The sequence below is a fragment of the Schistocerca piceifrons genome, chromosome 8 (assembly GCF_021461385.2).
Source record: "Schistocerca piceifrons isolate TAMUIC-IGC-003096 chromosome 8, iqSchPice1.1, whole genome shotgun sequence".
In the NCBI taxonomy this organism is placed as follows: Eukaryota; Metazoa; Arthropoda; class Insecta; order Orthoptera; family Acrididae; genus Schistocerca; species Schistocerca piceifrons.
Genome location: NC_060145.1, coordinates 348428807 through 348455862, shown reverse-complemented (window position 1 = coordinate 348455862; position 27056 = coordinate 348428807).

The following is a 27056-nucleotide window of genomic DNA, read 5'->3' as shown; positions in this document are numbered from 1 at the left end:
CCAAAAAAAAAAAAAAAAAAAAAAATTCAGATAGTGACAGGTGTGAAAATTACCAAAATATGCTGCAAAATACTAGCACAAATTCTTTTATGGATTCCTGAGAAACGTAAGGACATATGAGGCAATATTGACTAAGGAGAGGCAAACCTAATTTTATCGCGTTTGTAGATTTTGAGAAAGCTTTTGACAACGTTGACTGGAATACTCTCGTTCAAGTTCTGAGGGTAGCAGGAGTAACATACAGGGAGCGAAATGCTAACTTGTACAGAAACCAGACGGCAATTATAACAGTCGATGGCATGAAAGGGAGTCAGTAGTTAAGTAGTGAGACAGGGTTGTAGCCTATCCTGATGTTATTCAGTCTGTACATTGAAGGAAGAGATAAGAGAAAACAAAAAAAAATTTGGAGAAGAAATTAAAGTTTAGGGAGAAGAAATAAAAACTTGGAGGTTTGCTGAAGACATTATAATCCTGTAAGAGACAGCAAAGGACATGGGAGGTTAGTTGAAAGGAATGGACAGCGTCTTGAAAAGGGGATATAAGATGAACACCAACAAAAGCAAAACGAGGATAATGGAATGTATTCGAATTAAATCAGGTGATGCTGAGGGAATCAGATTAGGAAATGAGACGCTTAAAGTGGTACATGAGTTTCGCTATTGGGCAGCAAAATAGCTGGTAATGGCCGAAGTAGAGAGGATATAATATTTAGACTATCAATGGCAACAAAACATTTTTGAAGAAAAGATATTTGCTAACATCGAGATTAAATGGATAGATCACTTAATTAATGATGTGCTAATTAGCAGAATTGGGGAGCAAAGAAATTTGTAGCACAACCTGACTAGGAGAAGCGATCGGTTGGTAGGACACATTTTGAGACTTCAAGATATCACCGTTTTAGAACTGAAGGGAAGTGTGGGTGGTAATAATCAAAGATGGAGACGAAGAGATATAAGGAGATTCAAAAGGATTAAGGTTTCAGTAGTTATTCAAAGACGAATAGGCTCGCACAGGATAGAGTAACATGGAGGGCTGCATAAAACCAATCTTCGGACTGAAGAGCACATCAACAACATGTCGCCACACTCATCGAGAGTTACTTTCACTGCTCCCTTGTTTACCATCTCTTCTGTTTCCTAATTTAGAGCTAATTTTAACTGTTAACTGTCCGTTCATAGAAAATACGGTTGGCCATTGTCCACTAGATGATAAGGAGGAAAAAAACTGGAGGAGGCAGAGTATGGTTCTTGAGGTTTGCGGACGACATGGTCCTCCTAGCAAAGGCCAAAAAGAATATCAGGATGTTACAATTTTGAACATGGCCGATAATGCAGCAACCGTAGACGAAATTTATAATGTTACTTGAAAATACAGTTCTTCGGTTGCTCTCACGTGAGCACTGTTGCTCTAAACCATTTCATAACTATTTACTCTATGTAATGTAAAAATTTTTTGCTTCTGATGAAGGCTGCCTTGGAGCAGTTGGAACCTAGGTAAAGTTGAAAATTTTTTACTGTGCAACCGAAGAGCTGTATTTTCAAGTAATATTATAAATATCAGGATGTAGTAGTTACCATTGACACTACTGGAAACATTTATGGAATGAAAATAAACACAAAGAAAACAAAAGAGGAAATAGCACAGAAGTTAAAACCAGAATAGCACTTGTGAAATAGGCATTTTTTTAAGACAGGGACAATTTTCTGCAACAGTGTGGATACAGATTTAAGGAAAAAGCTAGTAAAATGTTTTGTGTGGAGCGCCTCCTGTGTAGTGCTGAAACGTGGCACCGAGGAACAAAGAAAAGTCAAGACTGGAGGCTTTTGAAATGTGGTCAGGGTGAAGGATGGAAAGATTAAGTTGGGTGGATGCAGTAAAAAATGAACAGATACTGAGATGTATGGGAGAGCGAAGACATTTATTGGATGTAACAAAAAGAAGGAAACAAAACTGGATGATACATACATTAAGAATTAACTAGGGGACTCTAAAAACAGTCTTAGAAGGGCATGCGAAAGAAAACAGGAGGTGAGGGAGGAAGAGATTTCAAATAATGGATGATGTGGTGGATGGCACTACTCACATCGGTATTAAGAAGGAAGCAATGGATTGCAGGAAATGGAGACGTAAGCAATTTGTTAATATAGCAGAAAACTATTAATGATGATATCAACATTTACCTCGCCCTAATTCGCAGTGCAGATCTCTATGATGCATAGGAACTATCTGATGACGAGATAGAAGAAGAAATGAGTCAATATGGAGGCCACAGTGGATTCAGTTTTAAAGTCTGAATTTTACAGAGCTTTGAAAGATTTGCTATTAAGCAAATCAAAAAGTTTACGTAACGTTCCTTCGGACCATTGAAGGCAATGAAAACCAAACGGCATAGTGTGATAAATCTATGGGATTGGTGACGTTAAGGGTAATATCATCCAAACAGTCTGGAATTAAGTAAGGGCAGAGAAATGATATAACTGTTGCACAAAATGGCTTATAGGTATATTCAACCTGCTGACAATTGTAACATACAGAAGAATGAAAAAGAAAATAAAACATGTATTAGATGACTATCAGTTTCGACTCAGAAAAAATAAAGGCACCGGAGAGGCACTTACGACGTTCGGCATAGATCCGTAAAAGTCACACGACAGATGCTTCAAGTAGGATATAAAAATCAGACTAGGACAGGTAAAGACGGCATTCATGGTGGAAAGCAGAATAATATGAAAAGCATTTGGCTTAGTTTGTGAAAGATGTTTGTGATAATGTTCACTTGCATCACAGCTTTGTACAATAATTGTTCGAAAAATTGTTCCCTAACATCGTTAATAGCCATCTATCCCATATTAAACCATCAAATTACGTTCAAATAACCAGCGACGCTTCCAAATGTAAATTGAAAAGGAACAAAACAGCTAATAAGCATTTCTCAGTTTCATTTCTTTTCGGTGAAATGTTTCTTTGTGAGACGGCCCCACTGGCAGACTACGGGAAAGTGGGGGGGCACACGTTTCCAGTGTTATAAGTTACATGTTGTAAAAATGTTCGTAACTGAAAGAACTCGCCCCAAGGCAGGTATTTGGAACGGGCGGCTGTTGACGAAGGCAATGTTCCACATGTAGATAGTACCCTCGTAGAACCATGAAGGAGACTTTCGCCAGACTGTAAGCTGACGTTGTAACAAATGGAGGAAGGAGTGATTTTGAAAAATATAAGAAACTGCGTGGAGGTTGCAAACACGATGCACTCAGGCCGAGAAGATTCTGATAGACCCAGAGGAGCTGAGTAGGAATTTTTGTTTAAATTTTATAAGGCAGTCCCAGATAGGTTCGCCAAAATAATTTTCACAGCATGAAGACTTGCGAGAGCATACGTGTAGCCCTAACCATTGGCTGAAACTCTTGATGGGAGAGAAGTTCTGCTTTCCAGCTCGGTCTAGTAAAAAGACTTTCAGTAGCGGTTCATCAAGGCACATGACTGAAAAGAAGTCCAATAATTATAAACATTTCAGCGGTTCGTACAAAGGAGGTCTACAGCGATTGAATGAAGTAAACCTGATACAGGAAGAACCAGCTAGATTTCTGAGTAGCGTGTAAGACGCTTCGTCCTTGGACTGCAGAGAAGCAACGTGTCGTCTTGGGCCATCAGAGGGAGAGATGCTTTCACCTTAGAGCTGCAGAGAAGGATGTTGGCCTTCTGGAGTTGATCATAGGTCGTACCTCTAAAATCACAACTTTCAGCTATCACTGCAGCCATCCTCTGTGCCAAAGTCTTTGACTGATGGAAATAATAAGCAGCATATTTTACACGTGTCCTGGCAAGGGAACCATGAAGTTGGTGGTGACAAATTAGAGTCATGCTTATTTATATCAGTTCATAGATTTAAATTTAAAGTCAGCATGTGATTAGGAAAGCGTATAGGTGTTCACATCTCTGATTTCTTTTCGTCAGATGTCGAATTCCGAGGGTTTTCTTGGATCTAGCTAATCACATCATTTCATTTTCTATTCTGCACTGCTTTGCCAAGGTCTCACTCTATTCCTTTTATAATTCATTTGAGCCTTTCTGCACTTTGTTTTTAATTGTTTTGTCTATTGAGATAAAATTAATGCCTTTTTGTAATAAAGAGATTTCATTATGACCTTTGTTTTCAGTCCAAAGACTGATGAAAGGCCTCCCTCATTACATCTATATGGACTATAGTACCCTTATACATCATGTTTAGTTGGGCCACACCTGTTTAATTGAGGTGCTTACTCGCTTCCGTCGGGTGACTTTTTTCTTAATATTCTATGCAATTCCTTGGGGAATAGTCTGTTCACTGCATAGGCCACTGAGTTCAGATCTTGTCAGTGCCTCAGAGTATGCTAAATCCTCTCCTTTAGTCCAACAAAGTGATCCGTGGACTGTGGGATACCAGAAAAGAAGATATTTGAAGCATCAATGTTGCGATACTACAGAAGAAAGTTGAAAGTTAGGTGGATAGATAAGATAATAAATGGGGAGGATATCCGCAGAACTGGTACTGATAGGAATACACATAAAAAACACAAGAAGAAGATCCAGAATGATAAGAGAGATGTAAAGACATTAGGGAATCGTCGTAGCGGCCCCTTATCAGTTAGAGGACCGCAGGACAGACAAGCAAGGTGGGCTGCCTACCTTCCTTCAAGAGCTCTTTTCGAAACATCGCCAGTAAATATAAACATCAACAGACCTTCCATATAAACAAGGCACTACTTAGTGAAGAGCCATGTAACAGGGATCCACCAATTGGAACTAATGTGACTAAGTGTAGCACCCTGGAGATTTGGTGTTATAAGCACGCTAGCAGAGTCGGACCAGCAGTGTGTACCTATAGGTAGGACAGCTCTGACCAATACCTACGCTGGCTGTAGCCCAATAGACACTCGCCATAGTCTTCTGTAGAAATTTGTATCTTGTTGGACGTAACGCTACTTTAGAATTATGTAGCATACTATTTTGGTTGTAATTGTTCAGTTTCATTGTCTTGTAACTTTATCTGGTTTTTGCCACCACAAGAATTATTGTGTTTCTTCTTATTCTTGAGTTTGGAAATTAGTGCACTCGAAGAAGGCGTTTTAGTTAAATAAAGTGTGCTCAAACTGGATCATCTGTTCTTTCCTGCCGACTACAGGACACTACAGGAGTAGCTTCCGTGATACTTCAGGGAGCTCTAGATTAAGCTATAGATTGAAATACATGCAACAGAAAATAGAGTATGTTATTCTCATGTACTACTGTGAGATGGAATAGGTTGGCACAGTAATAATCAAGATATTGACGACCCAAAGAGGAACACTTTAAACAAATTACAGTATCCGCTGATTTTCAGAGCAGCCCTCTAATCCGGAGGAGAGTGGTCACGTGTGGGGCAGTGCAGCCAGACGCGGCCGCAACTGGCCTGGAGTTTACGGCGCCTGCTCCCCCTAACGGCGGACGACCTGGCAAGCAGTGCAGCGTGTTGTCCGACAGGGCGAGGGTTGAGGGTTCAATTACGGCGCTAATACCGGCGCAGGCGAGCAGACGGGCATTCAGCGGCGCCTGAGTCTGATGAGCTCCTTCACAACTCGGGCGCCTCACCTGCAGCGGGCTTTTCAGGCGCTCCTGATTAGAACGGCGCCGACCAGCCTTTCCGAGGTTGCTTTCTGCCTCGTTCCGTACGTGTGAGCGACCCATCTTGGACACAATTGCTCCAGCTCCTTGGACAGTCGCTGTGAGAATGTCGTGATCTGTATTCAATACATTCAGCAGTAACTTTTGTTTACTATGGAAAAACGGTACTGACATTGGGATTAAGTTCATGTTATTTTGCTTTTTTTATATTTTCGCGACGTATTAATTTTGTCTCTTAACATAATAACAAAATGGTTCTAATGGCACTGAGCACTATGGGACAACATCTGAGGTTATCAGTCCCCCTAGAACTTAGAACTACTTAAACCTAACTAACCTAAGGACATCACAAACATCCATGCCCGAGGTAGGATTCGAACCTGCGACCGTAGTAGTCGCGCGGTTCCGAACTGAAGCGCCTGGAACTGCTCGGCCACCGCGGCCGGCTTAACATAATAACAGGAGGAAGAAAATGCATTACCAACGAAAGTAGCTGCTGTCATGACGTGGCTTGCTCGCACACAGCGACTATAAAGCCTCCTCACAGGGCAAACAGGATTAGGCAGTAAATATGCCAAAATGATGGCAACAACAATTAGCCACCGTTTACGACAATTTGTGAACAGAATCTTTGTTGTTGTTGTTGTGGTCTTCAGTCCTGAGACTGGTTTGATGCAGCTCTCCATGCTACTCTATCGTGTGCAAGCTTTCTCATCTCCCAGTACCTACTGCAACCTACATCCTTCTGAATCTGCTTAGTGTATTCATCTCTTGGTCTCCCTCTACGATTTTTACCCTCCACGCTGCCCTCCAATACTAAATTGGTGATCCCTTCATGCCTCAGAACATGTCCTACCAACCGATCCCTTCTTCTGGTCAAGTTGTGCCACAAACTTCTCTTCTCCCCAATCCTATTCAATACTTCCTACAGAATCTATGAATCCTTAAATGTAGTATAAAGATGATGTATGTCAATAGCTCATTCTTCGCTTGTACTAAACCGTCTGATTTGTCTAGTTCTGAATCAGGTGAATAATCACTAGTAAGTAGAACGGCCAGTTTGTCTCTTCTTGGCGCCAACTACACCTGTGTCACTGTTGATTTTAGTATATACTGTCTTGAATGGAGTCACGTGTCGGCTCATACACACATTTGGTAGATGGATGTGCATTTGGGACCTAATAGTATGCTTCCACGTCATGTGCCGAGTTACTATTATTATTATTATTATTGTTATTTTTCATTTTGTGCTCCTGAGGGATTACATCACTTGGGAACTGATTGTGTTACTTAAGGTGGAAGCATAAAATAGAGTTTGCTTGGTGTTTCCTTTGTTGCAACAGGTAGGCACCTTAGTAAGAGGGAACTCGGCGGTCTTCTGTGTATGACTGTGTTCCCTATCTTCTGAATGACGCAGTACACTACACGAGCACTCCACAGCGCTGTAAGTCCCGTCGACCGGCCTCCCGTTGTCTTCAGACTGTCAGTATATAAAATGAGGAAAGAAGCAATCATTGTATCCATAATACACTCCTGGAAATTGAAATAAGAACACCGTGAATTCATTGTCCCAGGAAGGGGAAACTTTATTGACACATTCCTGGGGTCAGATACATCACATGATCACACTGACAGAACCACAGGCACATAGACAGAGGCAACAGAGCATGCACAATGTCGGCACTAGTACAGTGTATATCCACCTTTCGCAGCAATGCTGGCTGCTATTCTCCCATGGAGATGATTGTAGAGATGCTGGATGTAGTCCTGTGGAACGGCTTGCCATGCCATTTCCACCTGGCGCCTCAGTTGGACCAGCGTTCGTGCTGGACGTGCAGACCGCGTGAGACGACGCATCATCCAGTCCCAAACATGCTCAATGGGGGACAGATCCGGAGATCTTGCTGGCCAGGGTAGTTGACTTACACCTTCTAGAGCACGTTGGGTGGCAAGGGATACATGCGGACGTGCATTGTCCTGTTGGAACAGCAAGTTCCCTTGCCGGTCTAGGAATGGTAGAACGATGGGTTCGATGACGGTTTGGATGTACCGTGCATTATTCAGTGTCCCCTCGACGATCACCAGTGGTGTACGGCCAGTGTAGGAGATCGCTCCCCACGCCATGATGCCGGGTGTTGGCCCTGTGTGCCTCGGTCGTATGTAGTCCTGATTGTGGCGCTCACCTGCACGGCGCCAAACACGCATACGACCATCATTGGCACCAAGGCAGAAGCGACTCTCATCGCTGAAGACGACACGTCTCCATTCGTCCCTCCATTCACGCCTGTCGCGACACCACTGGAGGCGGGCTGCACGATGCTGGGGCGTGAGCGGAAGATGGCCTAACGGTGTGCGGGACCGTAGTCCAGCTTCATGGAGACGGTTGCGAATGGTCCTCGCCGATACTATTTGCTGGGAAGTGGCGGTGCGGTCCCCTACGGCACTGCGTAGGATCCTACGGTCTTGGCGTGCATCCGTGCGTCGCTGCGGTCCGGTGCCAGGTCGACGGGCACGTGCACCTTCCGCCGACCACTGGCGACAACATCGATGTACTGTGGAGACCTCACGTCCCACGTGTTGAGCAATTCGGCGGTACGTCCACCCGGCCTCCCGCATGCCCACTATACGCCCTCGCTCAAAGTCCGTCAACTGCACATACGGTTCACGTCCACGCTGTCGCGGCATGCTACCAGTGTTAAAGACTGCGATGGAGCTCCGTATGCCACGGCAAACTAGCTGACACTGACGGCGGCGGTGCACAAATGCTGCGCAGCTAGCGCCATTCGACGGCCAACACCGCGGTTCCTGGTGTGTCCGCTGTGCCGTGCGTGTGATCATTGCTTGTACAGCCCTCTCGCAGTGTCCGGAGCAAGTATGGTGGGTCTGACACACCGGTGTCAATGTGTTCTTTTTTCCATTTCCAGGAGTGTATATGCCATATAACTTTCTACGTAACGATAAAAAATAATAAAACCACACCTAGGGGCACATGCTGAAAGCAGTTTCCGTTACGTTATCAACAGTACTGAAAGTTAATAATTTCGTGATTGTCTCTGGCCTACTGCAAGTCTTCCAACTGGACCCCTCTTCGGTGACTTGCTTGTCCCTAACCCAGCACAGTTATCCTACGAGGAAACCGGACTTACAATTTAACGTGGATTGAGAACCACATGTCGGTCCTGCCGAAGTGAAGTCTTGGTGAAAGGCACACATAAAAATTACCTTGGTCGAACAGGATTCACTCCGCAACATCTGTTTCCAGGCACACCGTTTACCACTACAACACCAAGCCCGACGAAAATACTGAAGGGGCAGTACGTAGACGTCGAAATTTTGTAAACAGAGTAAAATCCTCTCCTTGTTTGTTGATATAAGACTTTACTCGTAAAAGAAATATCTACCTCTGCAGATTTTACAGTGACAATGAATAGCTAAAACGCCGTATACTGGCTCTGTTGGGCCGTTCGGTACCGACCGGCCGCTGTGACATCCTATGCCATATGGCTTCATTCGGATGCCGTATTGTGGAGCACCTGGTCAGCACATCACCCTTCCGGTCGTTGTTACATTCACAGACCTTTGAGCTGCTTCTTCTCAGTCAAGCAGCTGATCAGTTGGCACACTGAGGCCAAGAGCAGCTCGTTCTACTTCTCCCACCTAGGAAACAGCCCTGGTAGTAGAACCCGCGCGGGATACCGTGGTCAATGCACAGTGACCAGTTTTCGTCGAAAGCTCCGGGCGAGTTCTTTTGTCCGTTCAGAAGGGGAGCCGACAAGCCTTTTCCGTCTTTCGACCGGTCATCGATAACAGAGTCGAGGCGCGCGCCCTGCAATCTTTCTCAAACGATTTTACAGAAACCGTTAGGCAAAAAAGTTCCATTTTTGCCTTACCTATATTTTCATGTAGACTGGCAATGGCAAGGAAAGCGTTTCTGAAAAAGAGAAATTTGTTAACATTGAGTATAAATTTAAGTGTCAGGAAGTCATTTCTGAAAGTATTTGTATGGAGTGTAGCCATGTATGGAAGTGAAACATGGACGATAAACCGTTTGGACAAGAAGAGAATAGAAGCTTTCGAAATGTGGTGCTACAGAAGAATGCTGAAGATTAGATGGGTAGATAACGTAACTAATGAGGAGGTATTGAACAGGATTGGGGAGAAGAGAAATTTGTGGCACAACTTGACTAGAAGAAGGGATCGGTCGGTGGGACATGTTCTGAGGCATCAAGGGATCACCAATTTAGTGTTGGAGGGCAGCGTAGAGGCTAAAAATTGTAGAGGGAGACCAAGAGATGAATACACTAAGCAGATTCAGAAGGATGTAGGTTGCAGTAGTTACTGGGAGATAAAGAAGCTTGCACAGGATAGAGTAGCATGGAGAGCTGCATCAAACCAGTCTCAGGACTGAAGACAACAACAACAACATATTTTCAAGTATTGGGTTCATGATGATGTGCACATCATTTTGTTAATGGTCATATTTACTGTGATATTTACATGGAAGTGAGACATAATGCGAACTTCGTTAAAGTTTGCAATGAAAAATAGAGGTAGCTATGATTTTGCTTTTGGTGTATATCTATAATATGTTGCTGGATATGAAAATCAGCTAACATATTGAATTTTTCTTTAGACTTGCATAGACGTGTGTATCTGTCACCAATCTAGAGAAAATTAATCTGACGTAGTACACTCATTTACGGTAGCACTGGGCCAGCAATAAAGCCAGATTGATGTGTCCACGACATCGATCATATTTCATAAACGGTTTCAGATATCCAAATGAGATTTTTCAAAATGAAAGCACACCAAGAGAAGAGTATTTTTCGATATCTTATGTAAAACTTATTTATCTACCGTGTTATTACACTAACTACAGACATTTTTGGTGAAATAATGTAATTTTTAAGGGCCATCAGTAGCTGGTGAAACGAGAAATGCTATGATTTCTGAAAGAACATGCAGTAAGTAAAGACATTACAAGTTTTTTATGCAGAATGTGTGCTTTTTCATTAGTTACTGACCTTACTTTTCCTTAGATTCTGACTTAATAAACTTAATAAACCACTGTCAAATCTGGTTTCGCAGGACAGAGCGGATCAGGTTATGGTTGTGGAGGGGGCTGTAATCAGTTACTGTTAGTTGCACGAAACACACAAACTATATTTTCCTAAGAACCAGTTAATTACACATTGCCTTAGAAGGATCAAATTAAAACAATACGGCTGAAGGCCTAGTTAAGAAAACTTGTGATACCTCCTGGGCTGAAGGCTCAAAACCACTCCAAAAACAAGAACAGCTGAAGGCCTGAACACAAGTTATAAAAATTACTTTAAAGAATACACGCGACTCAAGGCCTTACTTAAAAAAGTATTTCACTTGAATGCTCGGCTGAAGACCACACACAAGAAATTGGAGAACTCAGGGCTTAGGGCCTAGATAACTACAATTTCAGATAAAGCAAATTTAAAAAATTGTTTTCAACAAATCAATTTTCAAAATTTTAATTTAAGACGGCTCAAGGCCTTATCTTAAAAATATTTCACGTATGAAAGGCCACACACTTGACATTGAACAGCTCAGGACTACGGGCCTGGATAACAAGAATTTCAAATAGAACAAACTTCAAAAATTTAGTTTTTAAACAAATAAATCTTCAAATTTTTATTTAAGTCGGCTGAAGGACTTATTTTAAAATTAAAACAAACTTAATTAATAGACGGCTGAAGGCCTTGAACAGTACATCAGACCAGAATTAAAATCACAATCACAATCTGAAACCAACAGAACAGTGGTGTTCAGAAGTGTTCCAAGGATTGGCCTGAGGAGATAGCTCTAACGTAAGGTGAGGTGAGACAGGCAGCCAAGAGTAAGGTCAATTAATCGGATGGCACCCCGACCCAGGGGGCGGCTGAAGGACCGACCAACCTAATCAATTACCTTCCGCCCGACCAACGGTACGACAACGGAAAATATAAGCCGAGGACGAAGATACCAGCCGCACTATGTCTTCAAAATTGGAGTCTAAAAATAGCCAAGGTACAATAACCACTCTAAGAAAAAAAAAGAACAAACGACTAAAAGGCTGTCGAACTCCATGCCGTGCTGAACAGCATCAACACGGTGAGGGAAAACACACTTCCGGATAACTACGCTACTGACCAGGGCAGGTGACTGGGGCATAAACAGCCACAAGACAGAAAATACCGCTGATACACTTCACTGATAAATAACAACCAATTTAACAGTTAAAGACCATAGAGGAAGAATGCTGCAAAATTTCCCCGACTCCGACACACCATACGTTGCTGCTAGCCGGAGCGCCCCAGGAAGCAGCAACTGGCAATGAACGAAGAGATGTCACAGCAGTTGAGGTAAACTGTTCACTCAACTTCATTGTCCAGGTTCGGTGGGCAACGAACTTTGTAGCTCTTGCAGCTAGAGCCTCACGATCCGACCGCGCGTGCACGCTGCCACTGGTCTCGGCCTGACCAGAGACTTCCTCGTTGCTCTGTACCAACCAACCAACTACATGCAGCAAACAGACAGCATTAAAATAGCTGCTCACTCAAAACCGCACAAGCTACACATGGTTCCACGAAAAACTTCCAAAAACAACTCGAACAATACTCAAATCAGTGACTTTGGAACAACAAGGACGAATCACAAGTTGACACACACGGAGATCCTAGAAGCGGTCGGCGACCAAATACGCGTCGTCCGATGAGACGACCGACTGAATGACCAACAAAGGTCGTCCCCACTCAAGTCATGTGTGTCGGCAACGGTCGGGCGAGTCATGGTTGTCGGGACATCACTGCTGCTCCGTCCCGACTGAACTCCCGACACACGATGACCCGGAAATACTAGCGGTCGCTGCTTAGATGGTACGACAGTGCTCTTATCGATAAGTGCTGCTGCTGCCACGCACGGGCAGGCAAGCCAGCAACTTAGTGACGCCAGTAAGAAACGGGGTGGCAGTACCACAAAGACAAGATGTCAAGCAATAAACGTCACGAACACGAGCCGCGCACGGCTCACAATGTTTCAGGATTATCTCGCAGTTGTGACTGCACAACACGTTAATCGGGTAAGACTGTGTAAACTCCGCTGTGTTTTGGCAAAAGAAGCAAATTTTAATATGAAAACCAGAGAAAGTGTAGATTCGGCACTCGTGAGGCATCTCTGAAGGTTACAAATGGTTAACAAGGCAGGCGAAAATAACTCACTGCATGTTTGGCCGAATTCTGTTTAAATACTAACCAAAACAGAGGTGACAGTAGATCTTTTCGAATGGTCAGCATGCAAGTGTGGGCATGGAGGGGCTGCACTTAATAGTTACAAAAAATGTGAGTGTAGGTTTCAATTCAGATCGGCACTTACCCTCCAGCATTCGGCATGTCCTCTACAACGCCTGCCCGTAATTCCCATCACTACCGCTCTTCCCATGCGTGCCCTGTCGTCTGCGCATCTACTGACCATGGCTCTCTGCGCGGACTATACCGGAAATAAAACCCGCGACCTCCACACGGCAATGAGACACACCCACCAGTTCGCTACAGTAGACTCGAAGTTACATCCATTATCGTTATTTAACATGCTTTTTGAACATATTTTTAAACCCAAAAAATTTACAGACAGTGAATAATTACTCAAAAAATTACATCACACTTCTCTGATGACGATAATTATACAGTCAGCCGAAGTAGATATCCGTTTCTCAAGTACAGAAGTGTAGCAACAGCTCGATCTCTATACAGGGTGGTCCACTGATAGTCACCGGGCCAAATACCTCACGAAATAAGCATCAAACGAAAAAACTACAAAGAACGAAACTCATCTAACTTGAAGGGGGAAACCAGATGGCACAATGGCTGGCCCACTAGATGGCGCTATCATAGGTCAAACGGATATAAACAGCGTTTTTTTTTTAATAGGAACCCCCATTTCTTATTACATATTCGCGTAGAACTTAAAGAAATATGGATGTTTTAGCTGGACCACTTTTTTCTCTTTGTGATAGATGGCGCTGTGATAGTCACAAACGTATAAGTACATGGTATCACGTAACAATCCGCCAGTGCGGACGGTATTTGCTTCGTGATACATTACCCGTGTTAAAAAGGGCCGTTTACCATTTGCGGAAAAGGTCGATATCGCGTTGATGTATGGCGACTGTGATCAAAATGCCCAATGGGTGTGTGCTACGTATGCTGCTCGGTATCCTGACGACATCGTCCAAGTGTCCGGACCGTTCGCAGGATAGTTACGTTATTTAAGGAAACAGGAAGTGTTCAGCCACATGTGAAACGTCAACCACTACCTGCAACAAATGATGATACCCAAGTAGGTGTTTTAGCTGCTGTCACGGCTAATATGCACATCAGTAGCAGAGAAATTGGGCGAGAATCGGGAATCTCAAAAACGTCGATATTTAGAATGTTACATCAACATCGATTGCACTCGTACCAAAAAATGGTTCAAATGGCTCTGAGCACTATGGGACTTAACATCTTAGGTCATCAGTCCCCTAGAACTTACAACTACTTAAACCTAACTAACCTAACGACATCACACACATCCATGCCCGAGGCAGGATTCGAACCTGCGACCGTAGCAGTCCCACGGTTCCGGACTGCAGCGCCTAGAACCGCACGGCCACAGCGGCCGGCGCACTCGTACCATATTTCTATGCACCAGGAATTGCATGGCGACGACTTTGAACGTCGTGTACAGTTTTGCCACTGGGAAAAAGAGAAATTATGGGACGATGACTGATTTTTGCACGCGTTCTATTTATCGACGAAGCGTCATTCACCAACAGCAGTAACGTAAACCGGCAACGGAAAATCCGCGGTGGATGTGACAAGTGGAACATCAGCGACCTTGACGGGTTAATGTATGGTGTGGCATTATGGGAGGAAGTATTATTGGCCTCCATTTTATCGATGGCAATCTAAATGGCGCAATCTATGCTGATTTCCTACGTAATGTTCTACCGATGTTACTACAAGATGTTTCACTGCATGACAGAATGGCGATGTACTTCCAACATGATGGATGTCCGGCACATAGCTCGCGTGCGGCTGAAGCGGTATTGAAAAGCATATTTCATGACAGGTGGATTGGTCGAAGCCCGCACGTCCACCGGATCTGACGTCCCCGGATTTCTTTCTGTGGGGGATCTTGAAGGAATGTCGTTACACGTATTGCCAAATGCCTTGATGTTGACGGACATCATTCTGAACATTTATTGCATTAATGTGGTATTTACAGGTAATCACGCTGTAACAGCATGCATTCTCAGAAATGATAAGTTCACAAAAGTACATGTATCACATTGGAACAACCGAAATAAAATGTTCAAACGTACCTACGTTCTGTATTTTAATTTAAAAACTTACCTGTTACCAACTGTTCGTCTAAAATTGTGAGCCAAATGTTTGTGACTATTACAGCGCCATCTATCACAAAGCGAAAATAGTGTTCCAACTAAAACATAGGTAATAAAAATGGAGGCTCCTATTTAAAAAAAAAGCAGTTGATATACGTTTGACCTATGGCAGCGCCATCTAGCGGGCCAACCATAGCGCCATCTGGTTCCCCCTTCAAGCTAGACAAGTTTCGTCTTTGTATTTTTTTCTTTTGACCCTTATTTCGTGAGATATTTGCCCCGGGCACGATCAGTGGACCACCCTGTATACATCTTCCTTCACTACTGTTGACAACACAACTGAAACCGCTTGCAGTACGTGCCTCTAGACATGATTATCTCTTTTTAATATTAGGCAGGCATTTACTTGCAAGAATGTATGCATATAATGATATTATTTTTTGCTCTTTTCCTCTATCGACTATCTGAAAATGGCCATTTTTGTTCGGATGCGGTAACGTCACTGTGAAGCTCTCATGTTACTGTAAAAAAGGACACTTTTGTTTACAACTAGCGAATGACGATATTGATTCCAGCTCTGAATGACTGATGCCACAATAAAATATCGTCGAATCTAGCTCGTCGATTCTATTACTGATTTCTTCTTATCCAGGCCTACATTGCATCATTAACAACAAAACACCCTTCATCCTGTAGCCCGTATGACGAAAGAAGATTTCTGACAGATGTAGTCGCCTGGGAGTGACTGTTCTGCTCACCACGTTCGATCAGTCACGTAAGATATTTCTTTATGAGTTTCTATGCCAACGCTGGAGCTCTGTTTTCATTAACATAGCTCCAGCAGGCTCAGTTGTTCGCACTTGAAAAATAGAGACAGTTCCAAATGCATCGCATGGGCCAATAACTCCATCTTATTAAAAGCGTTCAATGGCTACCACTCTCTAAGTCACCAGAGCGAATCCTGCACTCAGCAGAGCACTATGGACCGTAAAGAAATTTACTGTGATTGTAAAACTGTGTGCCAAATCGGAACTCGAAACTGAAGCCTTGCCTTTTCCGGACAGTGCTCTTACCGAGCGAGTTGTGGACGCTTTGCTCACGATCTTACCGTATAGCTTCAATTCTGGCAAGACTCCTTCTGGAAACGATCGCTAAGCAGTGGCTCATCCTCTTGTCTGTGATATTCTTTCTCCCATCTACACGTCCAGCTGTACTTAGAAAACCACTGTAGTGTGCATGGCAGAGGATACTTAACATTGTACCACATATTAATGTTACTTCCCTTTCAATTAGCGAATGGACAATGGGAAGACAGATTGCTTAAATGCCTCTGTGAGCGCTGTAAATAGGCTGATCTTGCCTTTGCAGTCATTACCGCAGTGATATGTTGAGAAACGTGGTATATTTCTAGTCCCCTCACTCCATGCCACTGTTTCTTGAGTAACAGATGTACACTATGTGATCAAAAGTACCCGGATGCCTGCTAATTTATATTAATGTGAGGTGTGTCCACCATTCATCTTAATGACGGATTGAGCTTGTGCCGTGTGCCCGCGTTTAATTTCATGTAATTCCCGCAGATTTGGAATCCCCCTGGCCGCAAGAGCGCATAGAGCGTTACTGTCACCGGTAGAGGACAGGTAGGAGCAGAAGGTAATTACGGACTGCGGCGGCCTAGTAAAGGGGGAGTGAGCCACGGACGGCGAAGAACGCAAGTGCGGTGGCGTGTTGTTGTGGCCAAGCGTTTGCCGGGGGCCGTTGGCAAGAGTGGTGCTTTTACTCACTGCAGGTTTGGTGGGGCCGAGTGTTGATCGCAGCCGTGAACATGGCTCGTTAAAAGCTACTTCGTCAGGACGAACAGTATACGGCGTGTCCTCTGCTATTGAAGCTGCAAGCAATTTGTGTCCATTGTGGTGCCGGGTTGGAGCCCGGTGTGACTTTTGCAAGTACTGGACGAAGTGACGTCTGCTGGGTGATATCCATGGGTTTCCGACTACGAGTAATCTTCGTTACAACCTTTCTCTCTGCGCTCTCTAAGCAAGCGTTTGCCAATGGGCACTGGATTTTGCGAGATATCACGGTGAGCATCCGATTAGTGTGCACGTCACTTGGTGTCGTTTGGTGGCTGTTTTGACTCCGTATCCTGATTGCCAGTTTCTATGTACCTGGTGATCAAAAAGTCAGTATCAATTTAAAAACTGAATAAATCACGGAATAATGTAGCCGGCCGGAGTGGCCGTGCGGTTCTAGGCGCTACAGTCTGGCGCCGAGCGACCGCTACGGTCGCAGGCTCGAATCCTGCCTCTGGCATGCATGTGTGTTATGTCCTTAGGTTTAATTAGTTCTAAGTTCTAGGCGACTGATGACCTCAGCAGATAAGTCGCATAGTGCTCAGAGCCATTTGAACCATTTGGAATAATGTAGATAGAGGGGTACAAATTGACGCACGTGCTTGGAATGACATGGGGTTTTATTAGAACCAAAAAAATACAAAAGTTCAAAAAATGTCCGACAGATGGTGGCTCATGTGATCAGAATAACAGTAATTAGCATAACAAAGTAAGACAAAGCAAAGATGATATTCTTCACAGCAAATGCTCACTATGTCCACCATCATTCCTCAACAATAGCTGTAGTCGAGGAATAATGTTCTGAACAGCACTGTAAAGCATGTCCGAAGTTACGGTGAGGCACTGGCGTCGGATGTTGTCTTCCAGCATACCTAGAGATGTTGGTCGATCACGATACACTTGCGACTTCAGGTAACCCCAAAGCCAATAATCGCCCGGACTGAGGTCTGGGGACCTGGGAGGCCAAGCATGACGAAAGTGGCGGCTGAGCACACGATCATCACCAAACGACGCGCGCAAGAGTTCTTTCACGCGTCTAGCAATATGGGGTGTTTATCAGCCAGGCAGGGGATGATGCGATTCTGTAACATATCGGCGTACCTCTCACCCGTCACGGTAGCAGTTACAAAACCAGAATCACGCATTTCCTCGAAGAAAAAAGGCCCGATAACGGTAGATGTGGTAAATTCAACCCATACCGTGACTTTCTCGTCGTGCAATGGAGTTTTCACGACAGTTCTAGGATTTTCGGTAGCTCAAAATCTGCAATTGTGGGCGTTGACAGACCCTCGGAGCGTGAAATGAGCTTCGTCGGTCCACAACACGTTACTCAACCAATCATCATCTTCCGCCATCTTTTGGAACGCCAACATCGCAAATGCCCTCCGCTTAACTAAATCGCCAGGTAACAGTTCATGATGCCGATGGATTTTGTACGGATAGCATCGGAGGGTACGCCTCAGTGCCAACCAAACAGTAGTGTATGGAATGGCGGTGCAACGTGCAACTGCACGAGCGCTGACTTCCCCGTGCATAGACGAACCCGGTGCAGTCTGCATTTATTCCTGATCTGTCTCAGCAGCATTACACCTTGTGCATGGTCGGCCACTATGGGGTCTATCGTCTAAACAACCCGTGGCATCGAACTTCGAAATCATTCTCGCTACAGCTGTATTTGTCAACGGATTTTTACCCGTTCGAATCCCCTTCCTATGGCGATAGGATCGTAACGCTGAACTAGCACATTCCCCGTTCTGATAATACAGCTTCACTAAAAGCGCCTTTTCAGGTAACGTCAACATGCTGCGACTGCTGGCGCATCAGATTCTCTCTCTCATTACAGCTCCTTTTATACACCATTGTCATGCGCCATCTGTCGGAAATTTTGTGAGCTTCGTTTTTTTTATGTTCTAATAAAACCCCATCTAATTACAAGCATGTGTGTCAATTTTTAGCTCTTTATCTACATTATTCCGTGATTTATTAAGTTTTCGAATTTATACTGACTTTTTGATCACCCGGTATATAAATGTGTTATTCATGAAGGTTTCGCATGGTACTGTTTGAGTCCAGTTCTATTAATGCATGTGGGTTTGTGTCTGTCACTACTCCACACTTATTTTACAATCTAAGGGTATAGAATAGAGATGTAATTCTTCTCATTTACGAATTGTACTTTATAGTGAGTGAAAACTGTTGAAAGTAGCTACCTTATTTCTGATGCATGTCTATAGCTACCTGTTGGATAGTATCACGAGTTTGAGCTGTTTACTAAATTGTTTGCGTCTACCAAAAAAGAAAACAAAGTAAAAAACAATTTCAGCGTTTGTAATATGTTAATTTTTACTAATTAATTAACGAGTTGTCTCTGTGCTACAGGGTAGGTGATTGTATCTCTTGTTAACTAATATCTTGTTAAAGATGTCTGAGTAACATGGCTGATATTTTTAGTGAAGGTTTCTAGTGGTGTGGTAGCGGCAACCGCCGTCCTATGTTAGCAGAGAGGGGGGAATTATTGTTACTGGCGTCGCCTTTACCACCGCCTCTATCATCGTAAATTTGAACCGCCTTTGTCAGGCATTCTGGCTACTTCGAAGGCAATGGCGTTTTGATAATTACTGGCAATAGCCGAGGGTTGATATTTGTGACATAATCTTATGATCATATGTTTTTCTGTTTGTAATGTAAATGTATTTTTCTTACTTCATTCACTATTCTGTACAAAAGGAATTGATTTTATACGGTTGCCCTTTTGAGGTGTTTGCCATCAGTTGCTTCTTGATATTTAGTCTTTACAGTTAATGTTATTCTTGGATGTTTGCTTTCAAAAGTAAAAACCTTAATAAATTCATTATGACTCAGTACCTTTCCACTCAAAACCAGCTCCCTACAGCATTTCAGAACTCTGCTGGAGATACTGTAAATGAGAGCTAAATATCTGTGAAGGCATGGAAACCCATTCCTCCTCAAGAGCCGAAATCAAAGAAGGTAGTGACGTAGGACGCTGTGGTCTAAAGCGAAGTGGACGTTTTAAATCATCCCAAAGGAGTTCCACTCGGTTCAGATCTTGACTGGCCAGACCATTCCGTTTCAAGGATGTTATTGTTCACAAGACACTGCTTGGCAGACGCTGGTCAGGGTGCATTGTCACGCTGATGCAATCATCGCCTTCGAACTGTTCCTCTTGTATACGCTGTACACAATGCCGTAAAATGTTCTTTTATTCTTCTAAATTTAGCGTTTCTTTAAACACAATAAGGGGACCACAAACTAACAGCGAAAAACACACCTGTAGCCAAACACCATCTCCTTCATGCTTCGTGCTTTACACTACACATGGTGGCAGGTAATGTTCTCCAGGTATTCACCAAATCCAAACCCATCCATCGCGTTTCCGCACGGTATAGTGTGACTCGGCATTACAGATCACTGGTTTACAGTCACATACTATCCAGTGCTGTTGTTCCTTACGCCACCTCAAGCGTCACTTAGCAGTGATGGACTTGTTGGTGTACGGAGGTCATTCGTAGTCGGCGCAAGAGACGCCTTGAGGTGAGACCCATTTCCGTGAACGGTCCTTGTGATCACTGAAGCACTAATTGCGCGACGGAACGATGACAATGATGAATCTGGCGGTCAGAGCGCCTCTCTGACAATTGTTCGGTCCTTTCGTTCTGTCATCTCTCTGGGTCAACTGCATCCTTCTTGATGCTGAGTCCGACAGTAGTTCACCCATTCCTGACAACATCTTCGAAAATCGGCGTCACTCCTATTCAAATGTCGATCAATTTGCCGATTACTCTATCCGCCTTCTTTGAGCCCAACTGCGCGTCCTTCTCAAATGCTTCCATCTGCGGATATTGTGTTTGCTCCTATGAGCGATGCATTGTTACTGTCCAACTGAGTACACCGAATGAAATTTGCCAAGACCTTATGCCCTTTTCTCGACGTGCCACCTGTTTATCATCGTTGCCAGCTGCACAATGAAACTGCTCTTCAGCGTCACGTATTCATCCGTCGGAGCCAAAGCTTACAATTTTGCCTTTTCAGTAGATATCTATATGAATATCAGTTTATGATCAATTTGTATAACTCATTAGTTACGCGTCGTTTTTCTGTCTTATAGTGTATTCCAGGATGCTAGCAGGTAAATAAAAATATGCTACACTGGAAATGTCAATTTGCAGTTTCTTTTCAATCTTGTAGTTTGCCGAACTGAAAGCAGAAAATAAATATGCAAGCGAATTCTGACTTTTTACTATTTTAGGTGATCCGCACGAATGTTAAGAATTTCATTTACACTACAAATAGCGCAGATGTAGAGATTCTGGATTCCATTAAATATCTCGAGGTAAAACACAGGAAGACTACTTAGAGCGACGATACGGAAAATGGCGTAGAGAAGGTGAACCAAAACCTGCGTTTTATTGGGGAACAGTAAGAAGATGTACAAATCTACTGAACAAACTGCTTGTAGTACGCTAGCCAGTCGTCTTCGCAAATATTACTGCAAAGTATGGGACCCTTACTAGGTAGTTTTAGCAGAAGACATTGTGAAATAGGGCAGACAGTCTTGTGGATATTATTTACGATTTGGGATGACAATTATTAAAACAAAGGAATTTACATTGCTACGAAACCTTACCATAAAATTTGTTGCCTCCCACTTCCATAGGGAGTAATTAATGTGACGGTTCGACACGAAAGATTTACGATTTCATTTTTCTTGTTGAATCCTACCGTGAAGCCAAATACGTGGGGTCTAGGAAGCCTGCCTTCTCGGATTTTTTTTTCTTTTTATTAAGTTTCGATTCCCCCCGAAGGGGGCGGGCTGACAGCAGCTGCCAGCCTACAGAATTTTTAAAACAGAAGAAGAAGATAGTAAACAATAAAAGCAGGCGATAAAAACAGTGACTCAAATTGTAAAATGGCGGAAAATTGTGGAAGTTGAAATATAAAACAAAGGGTTGGCGATGCTATTAAAGTACTCGGGAAACAGACAGGTAAAATAGTAGACAGACAATTAAAAACAACACGGCGACAGTCTGGTTTGTGTTCGCAAAAGATATAAAAATCACACCCAGGACAGTATGATTTCCGTTCGCAACTCTTTGGAAAAGACGCACAACGCTTAACACTCACTTGAAACACTACACTAAAAAGTTGGCACGAAGGTGACACACCACTGCCAAGGGCAGATGGGGAGGGGGGGGGGGTGCCAGGAACCTGGACAGATGAGGGGGAGGAGAGGAGAAACGAAGTGGGAGGGGGGACTGAACCGACGGAGGGAGAGGACTCATAAGGGGGGACGGGGCAGGACAGATACGAGATTGAGTGTGGAAAGGCAGAGGGTTGGGGATGCAGAAAGACTCAGGGGAGAGAAGGAAGGCAGAGAGAGGGTAGGCAGGGAAAAAACAGGATGGGAAGGGGGGTGGGAGAGGGAGCTTGGGAAAAGGACAGAGGGGGAGGTGAGGATCACAGTTGATAGGAGGGGTAAAAGGAGGGAGAGAGGGCATCATCCGGGAGGGGGAGTCGACAGAAGCCCCCGTGGGAAAAGAGATGAAGGGTGTATAGGTGGGCGTCCTCGGATCGCTAGACAACATTCAAACAAACTTATTAATGAGTTTTATTACGAAATGAACAATGACAATACTTAACTTTGACAGTAACACAGAAGTTTTGCAAGCTAAGGACGACATGCCAGTAACAAATCTCTTCAGTATATACAACTCCTAATACAAGTGAAGTAATACAGTTGACTCTTCTGTTCAGGTGTCTTGTAGTGAAACTTCCTTAGAACTGGGTCGTGGCGTCGGAGCGGCGCTTATGGCCTCCACCTTGAAGCCTCTGTCGTCGCGTTGTCATCCCGCAGAAGTGTCGGTCAGCGTGCGATTGGCTGACGTCTTCTTCACAGCACTCTCAGCTCTTAGTGTCCCGACTGGCGTGACGGCGCTTGGCTTTACGCCGGAACATTTCTCACTCTTCATACCAGGGTGGAACGGCAGAGATACAGCTAGTATGTGGTGCCTTACACCGTTTCATACTCACTTAAATATGCAAAAATGAGTGCTTCACTCTGCAGTAGTGTGTGTGATGTTTGACACACCGTTTCATACTCACTTAAATATGCAAAAATGAGTGCTTCACTCTGCAGTAGTGTGTGTGATGTTTGAGACACTTAGTCTGAATTGCAGTAATCATGGTAAAAACAAAAAGTAAACAGAGATTTTAATGCAACTTGAAGTAATAAGACAAAAATTATGAATATGTGTTACACCTTTACAACACAAAATAACTGCAGTTCTGCATGGTAAGGATTCCATAAGTCTTTGGTATGTTTTCGGAGGAACGTGGCAACAAGTGTCTACGCACAGGTCGTGTAGTTCCCGTGAGGACTGGCGATTTGTGGGCGCGGAACTAGTGCCCAATATCGTCGCAGACGTGTTTCATCAGGTTCAGATCAGGTGAATTTGGTGGGAAAATCATCAAAACGAGTTCGCTTTAATCCTCCTCAAACCACTTTAGTATGGATCTATTGTCGTGACGTAAGCAGTTATCATACTGGAAGATTCCACCACCGTTGGAGAAGACAACAAACACGAAGGGATAGGAATATAGGTGGCTCACAATGATATTCACGTAATCCACACCGGTTATGGTGCTTTCGATTATTACCACAGGTCCCAATGAAGACCAGGTGAATACCCCCAATAGTATAATACTGTACTACAGGCCCGAATGCGTTTCACGGTTCATGTTTTCCACCACCGTTGGAGAAGACACCAAACACGAAGGGATAGGAATATAGGTGGCTCACAATGATATTCATGCAATCCACATCGGTTATGGTCCTTTCGATAACTACCGCAGGTCCCAATGAAGAGCAGGTGATTATCCTCAATAGTATAATACTGTACTACAGGCCCGAAACCGTTTCACTGTTCATGTTTCGTGTAGCCTGTTGCCTGGGCGACACTATACTCGCGCACGACTATCGACCTGGTGTAAGAACAAAAGCTGTCCATCCCACCAGGAAGACGATTCCGTTTATCCTCGTTCCAGTCTTGATGATGATCCCTTGCCAACCGCAGTCGTAACTGACAATGTCGTTGGGTCAACTTGGTACAGTATGTAGGAGTCGTCTGTGGCAGAGCCCTATGTTCAACAATTTCCTCTGAACAGTGTGCTCACACAGTCGTGCCTGCACCAGCACTGCGCTCATAAGATCTGCTGAAGATCATCATCTGTCCTGTTTAATAGAATGGGCAAGCCTCCGACCCCATTTTCTGATGCGGCGTGGACATCCATCAACTTGTGGCGTACTCGTGATGATGAGTGAATAAACACAACTGGAACAATTACAAGTGGATAAGCGACATGTGCTGAAATATATAATACCACGGTAGTGGAGGCACCGCCCATGTGGGTTAAAAACCAGCGCTGAGTGTTTGAATTGACTGCCGCCGATTGAGATTAACTATAAAAGGGGGAAACAAAGTTTTTATGCAGAGATGAATTTAACAACTGATGAGCCACAAGATGAATTTACGGGTTGAATCTAGTATCTGTAACGAAAACGTAGTCTAACAAAGATCAAAACGGAAATTCTGATCCTTTAACACTAGCTTCTAATTCTGTGTCATGGGTTCGTTGATTTCTAGTTTTCATGTAGGGTCACATTTCTCGTTTCTTGACAGAGTGTGTGGTGTGTTCTACATAACATGAATGTTTTTTTGCCGAAAGATGATCAGCAAAAGTCGAATCGCCTTTCCATAATGAAAAATTCCAGAATGCCAGCGTAGCATCAAATATACTCAATTCCCATTTTACCTTTCTTAAACTAAGTACTCGTTGCAAATACTACATCCAAACTGTAAATTTGTCTTATTCTTCACCATATGTTAAATTTATCTCAAGATAAAAACTTTCTTTGGCCCTTTTTTAGTTAATGTAATATTCTCCTATGTCGTTTTTGTATAATACTGTGTAAGTCACACGTCATATCCATATGTGTTTGCAACGTCCAGTTGGCACCTGAAGGTGGCCTGTAAAGCCGAAAGCCTCTTCTTAACCAATAAATACAGTTTTTCAGAACATGAGGAAGTGCTTTCCTTTTTTATTATCAGTCTCTGCTAAGTACCGACCGAAAATTCTGTTAATATGAGATCCAAACCACTGAAAATAACATACAATGTAAACACGTTGGGTGCTAAGAGTGCATGTGCTTCTGAAGTTACTAAAATCTCAAGAGACACTACTGTATGGAAAGCATAATATGGAAGCTCCAATAATTACCATTGTATTGTATTGTATTGTATTGTAACAGGGGACCTAGAAACGACGGAGAGGCTCCGTCCCTGCCGCACCCGCAATGGTCCATAACCCTACAACTACTACCGCAGTCAACTTCACCCATCCCCCCGCCCCACGCCGAAACACTCCTTCAGGGTTTTTGCTCGGTTCGGGCCCCGGTGGACCCACCAGGGAACGTCACACCAGACGAGTGTAACCCCTATGTTTGCGTGGTAGAGTAATGGTGGTGTACGCGTACTTGCACCCCCGTAGGAGGGATGGAAATGGTACAAAACACTAAAAATTAAAATATTAACTTTGCTACCTAAGGTGCAACTAGATTTTAACTTCTGAGAAAAGTCTTACGGTGAAAGGGTGGCAACATTATATACTAAAGTGATCATTTAAATAAAAGCCCATGAAATGCAATCTTATATAAAATTCTACTTGGTTGGCGAAACAAGTTAAAATGCTCTACAGTACACAAATACCGCCTCTCAAGATGATAGGAAAGATCAAAACATATTTCAGGAATTAGACCGTTACACTCCAAGCAATAAATTCGTAAACACACCAAATCCGACAAACATAACAGAGACAGCTACTAACGTACGGTAGATTGATAGGCAGATTACCGAACAATCCGAACCGCAGGTTGCTCTAACCCGCCTCCAACTCCACACCGGAAAAACGGACCACCCAATTTATAAACAACCACCTTCCCACGGGTGGTCAAACGGAGAAGTATGGTGGGACGACCCCAAAGCAAAACGGCTGGTGACCTCACCAAGAAAACAAATAGAATTTAACAAGAGTAAATCAAACAATATATTATCAGTCACTTCTAATAAACTGTGATTTCTCGAGAAGACCTGGCGCAGCACCATCAAATCGCTCTCCCGAACCATCCGCTGCCAGCCGCTTCAACGGACGCAGGAAGGCGCACCGATCTCCCGTTTCACGGCGTCGCAGCTCGCACCGGCCAGACCGATGTCGTGGGTTGGACTCCTGTTGCTCTCGTGTCGACCGCGAAGCCACTACCCCTCCCTGTACGCCGCGGCCCACTGTGCTCACGTGGCGACCTCACATGCGCCGACGCTCAAGACGGACAAGTCATATCGTGTCTCAGTGAGCGACCGACCAACCGATCGACCCAACCGTCAATGACCATTGCCTGAGCAAACTCGAGCAGACTGGCGGCCTAACGCGCAGACTCAGATGCAGGAACTAAGCCCCGACCGGGCGACCACACGCTGAGTTCTCTTACTGGCGGAATGGATAGACTCTCATTTTGTCGGGTTTAAAGGTTGATCGGAACGATGGATATACCAGCACTCCGGACGACAGACTGACACTAGCTGCCTCACAAATGCGGACGAGAGACAGACTAGCAAGCCGGGGACGAGAGACTGACCCAGACTGACTGACTGGCGAGCTCGTATCTCCCCTTAAATGCTCGTGAACAGGCAACCTTTCCCCTTTCCCACCAGAGGGAGACACCAAAGCTGCGATTGTCACAGCGTCGCCACCACCAAAAATGGAGGGCGACTGCTTCACACTACGGGCTGCGGCGCGCCCTTCAAAACAGCAATTTTTCCCATGGCTCACACGTCTTTACGAACTGTTTCCAAATCGTGGATTGGATGCAGAGATGATATACCGTGGGCGGTCGCTTCTCCGGATTTAACAACTGTTGACTCTTTTTCTGTGGGGAAAGCTGAAAGACTCTGTCTACGAGGACATACCAGTTACACTGGATGATATGCAATGACGTACTTCTCCAACCTGCTCGGGCATCTCCGCTGAAATTCTACCATGTGCGCAACTGCCGTTCCATACCAGACTGGAAATGTATATTATCGTTAATGCTGGTCATT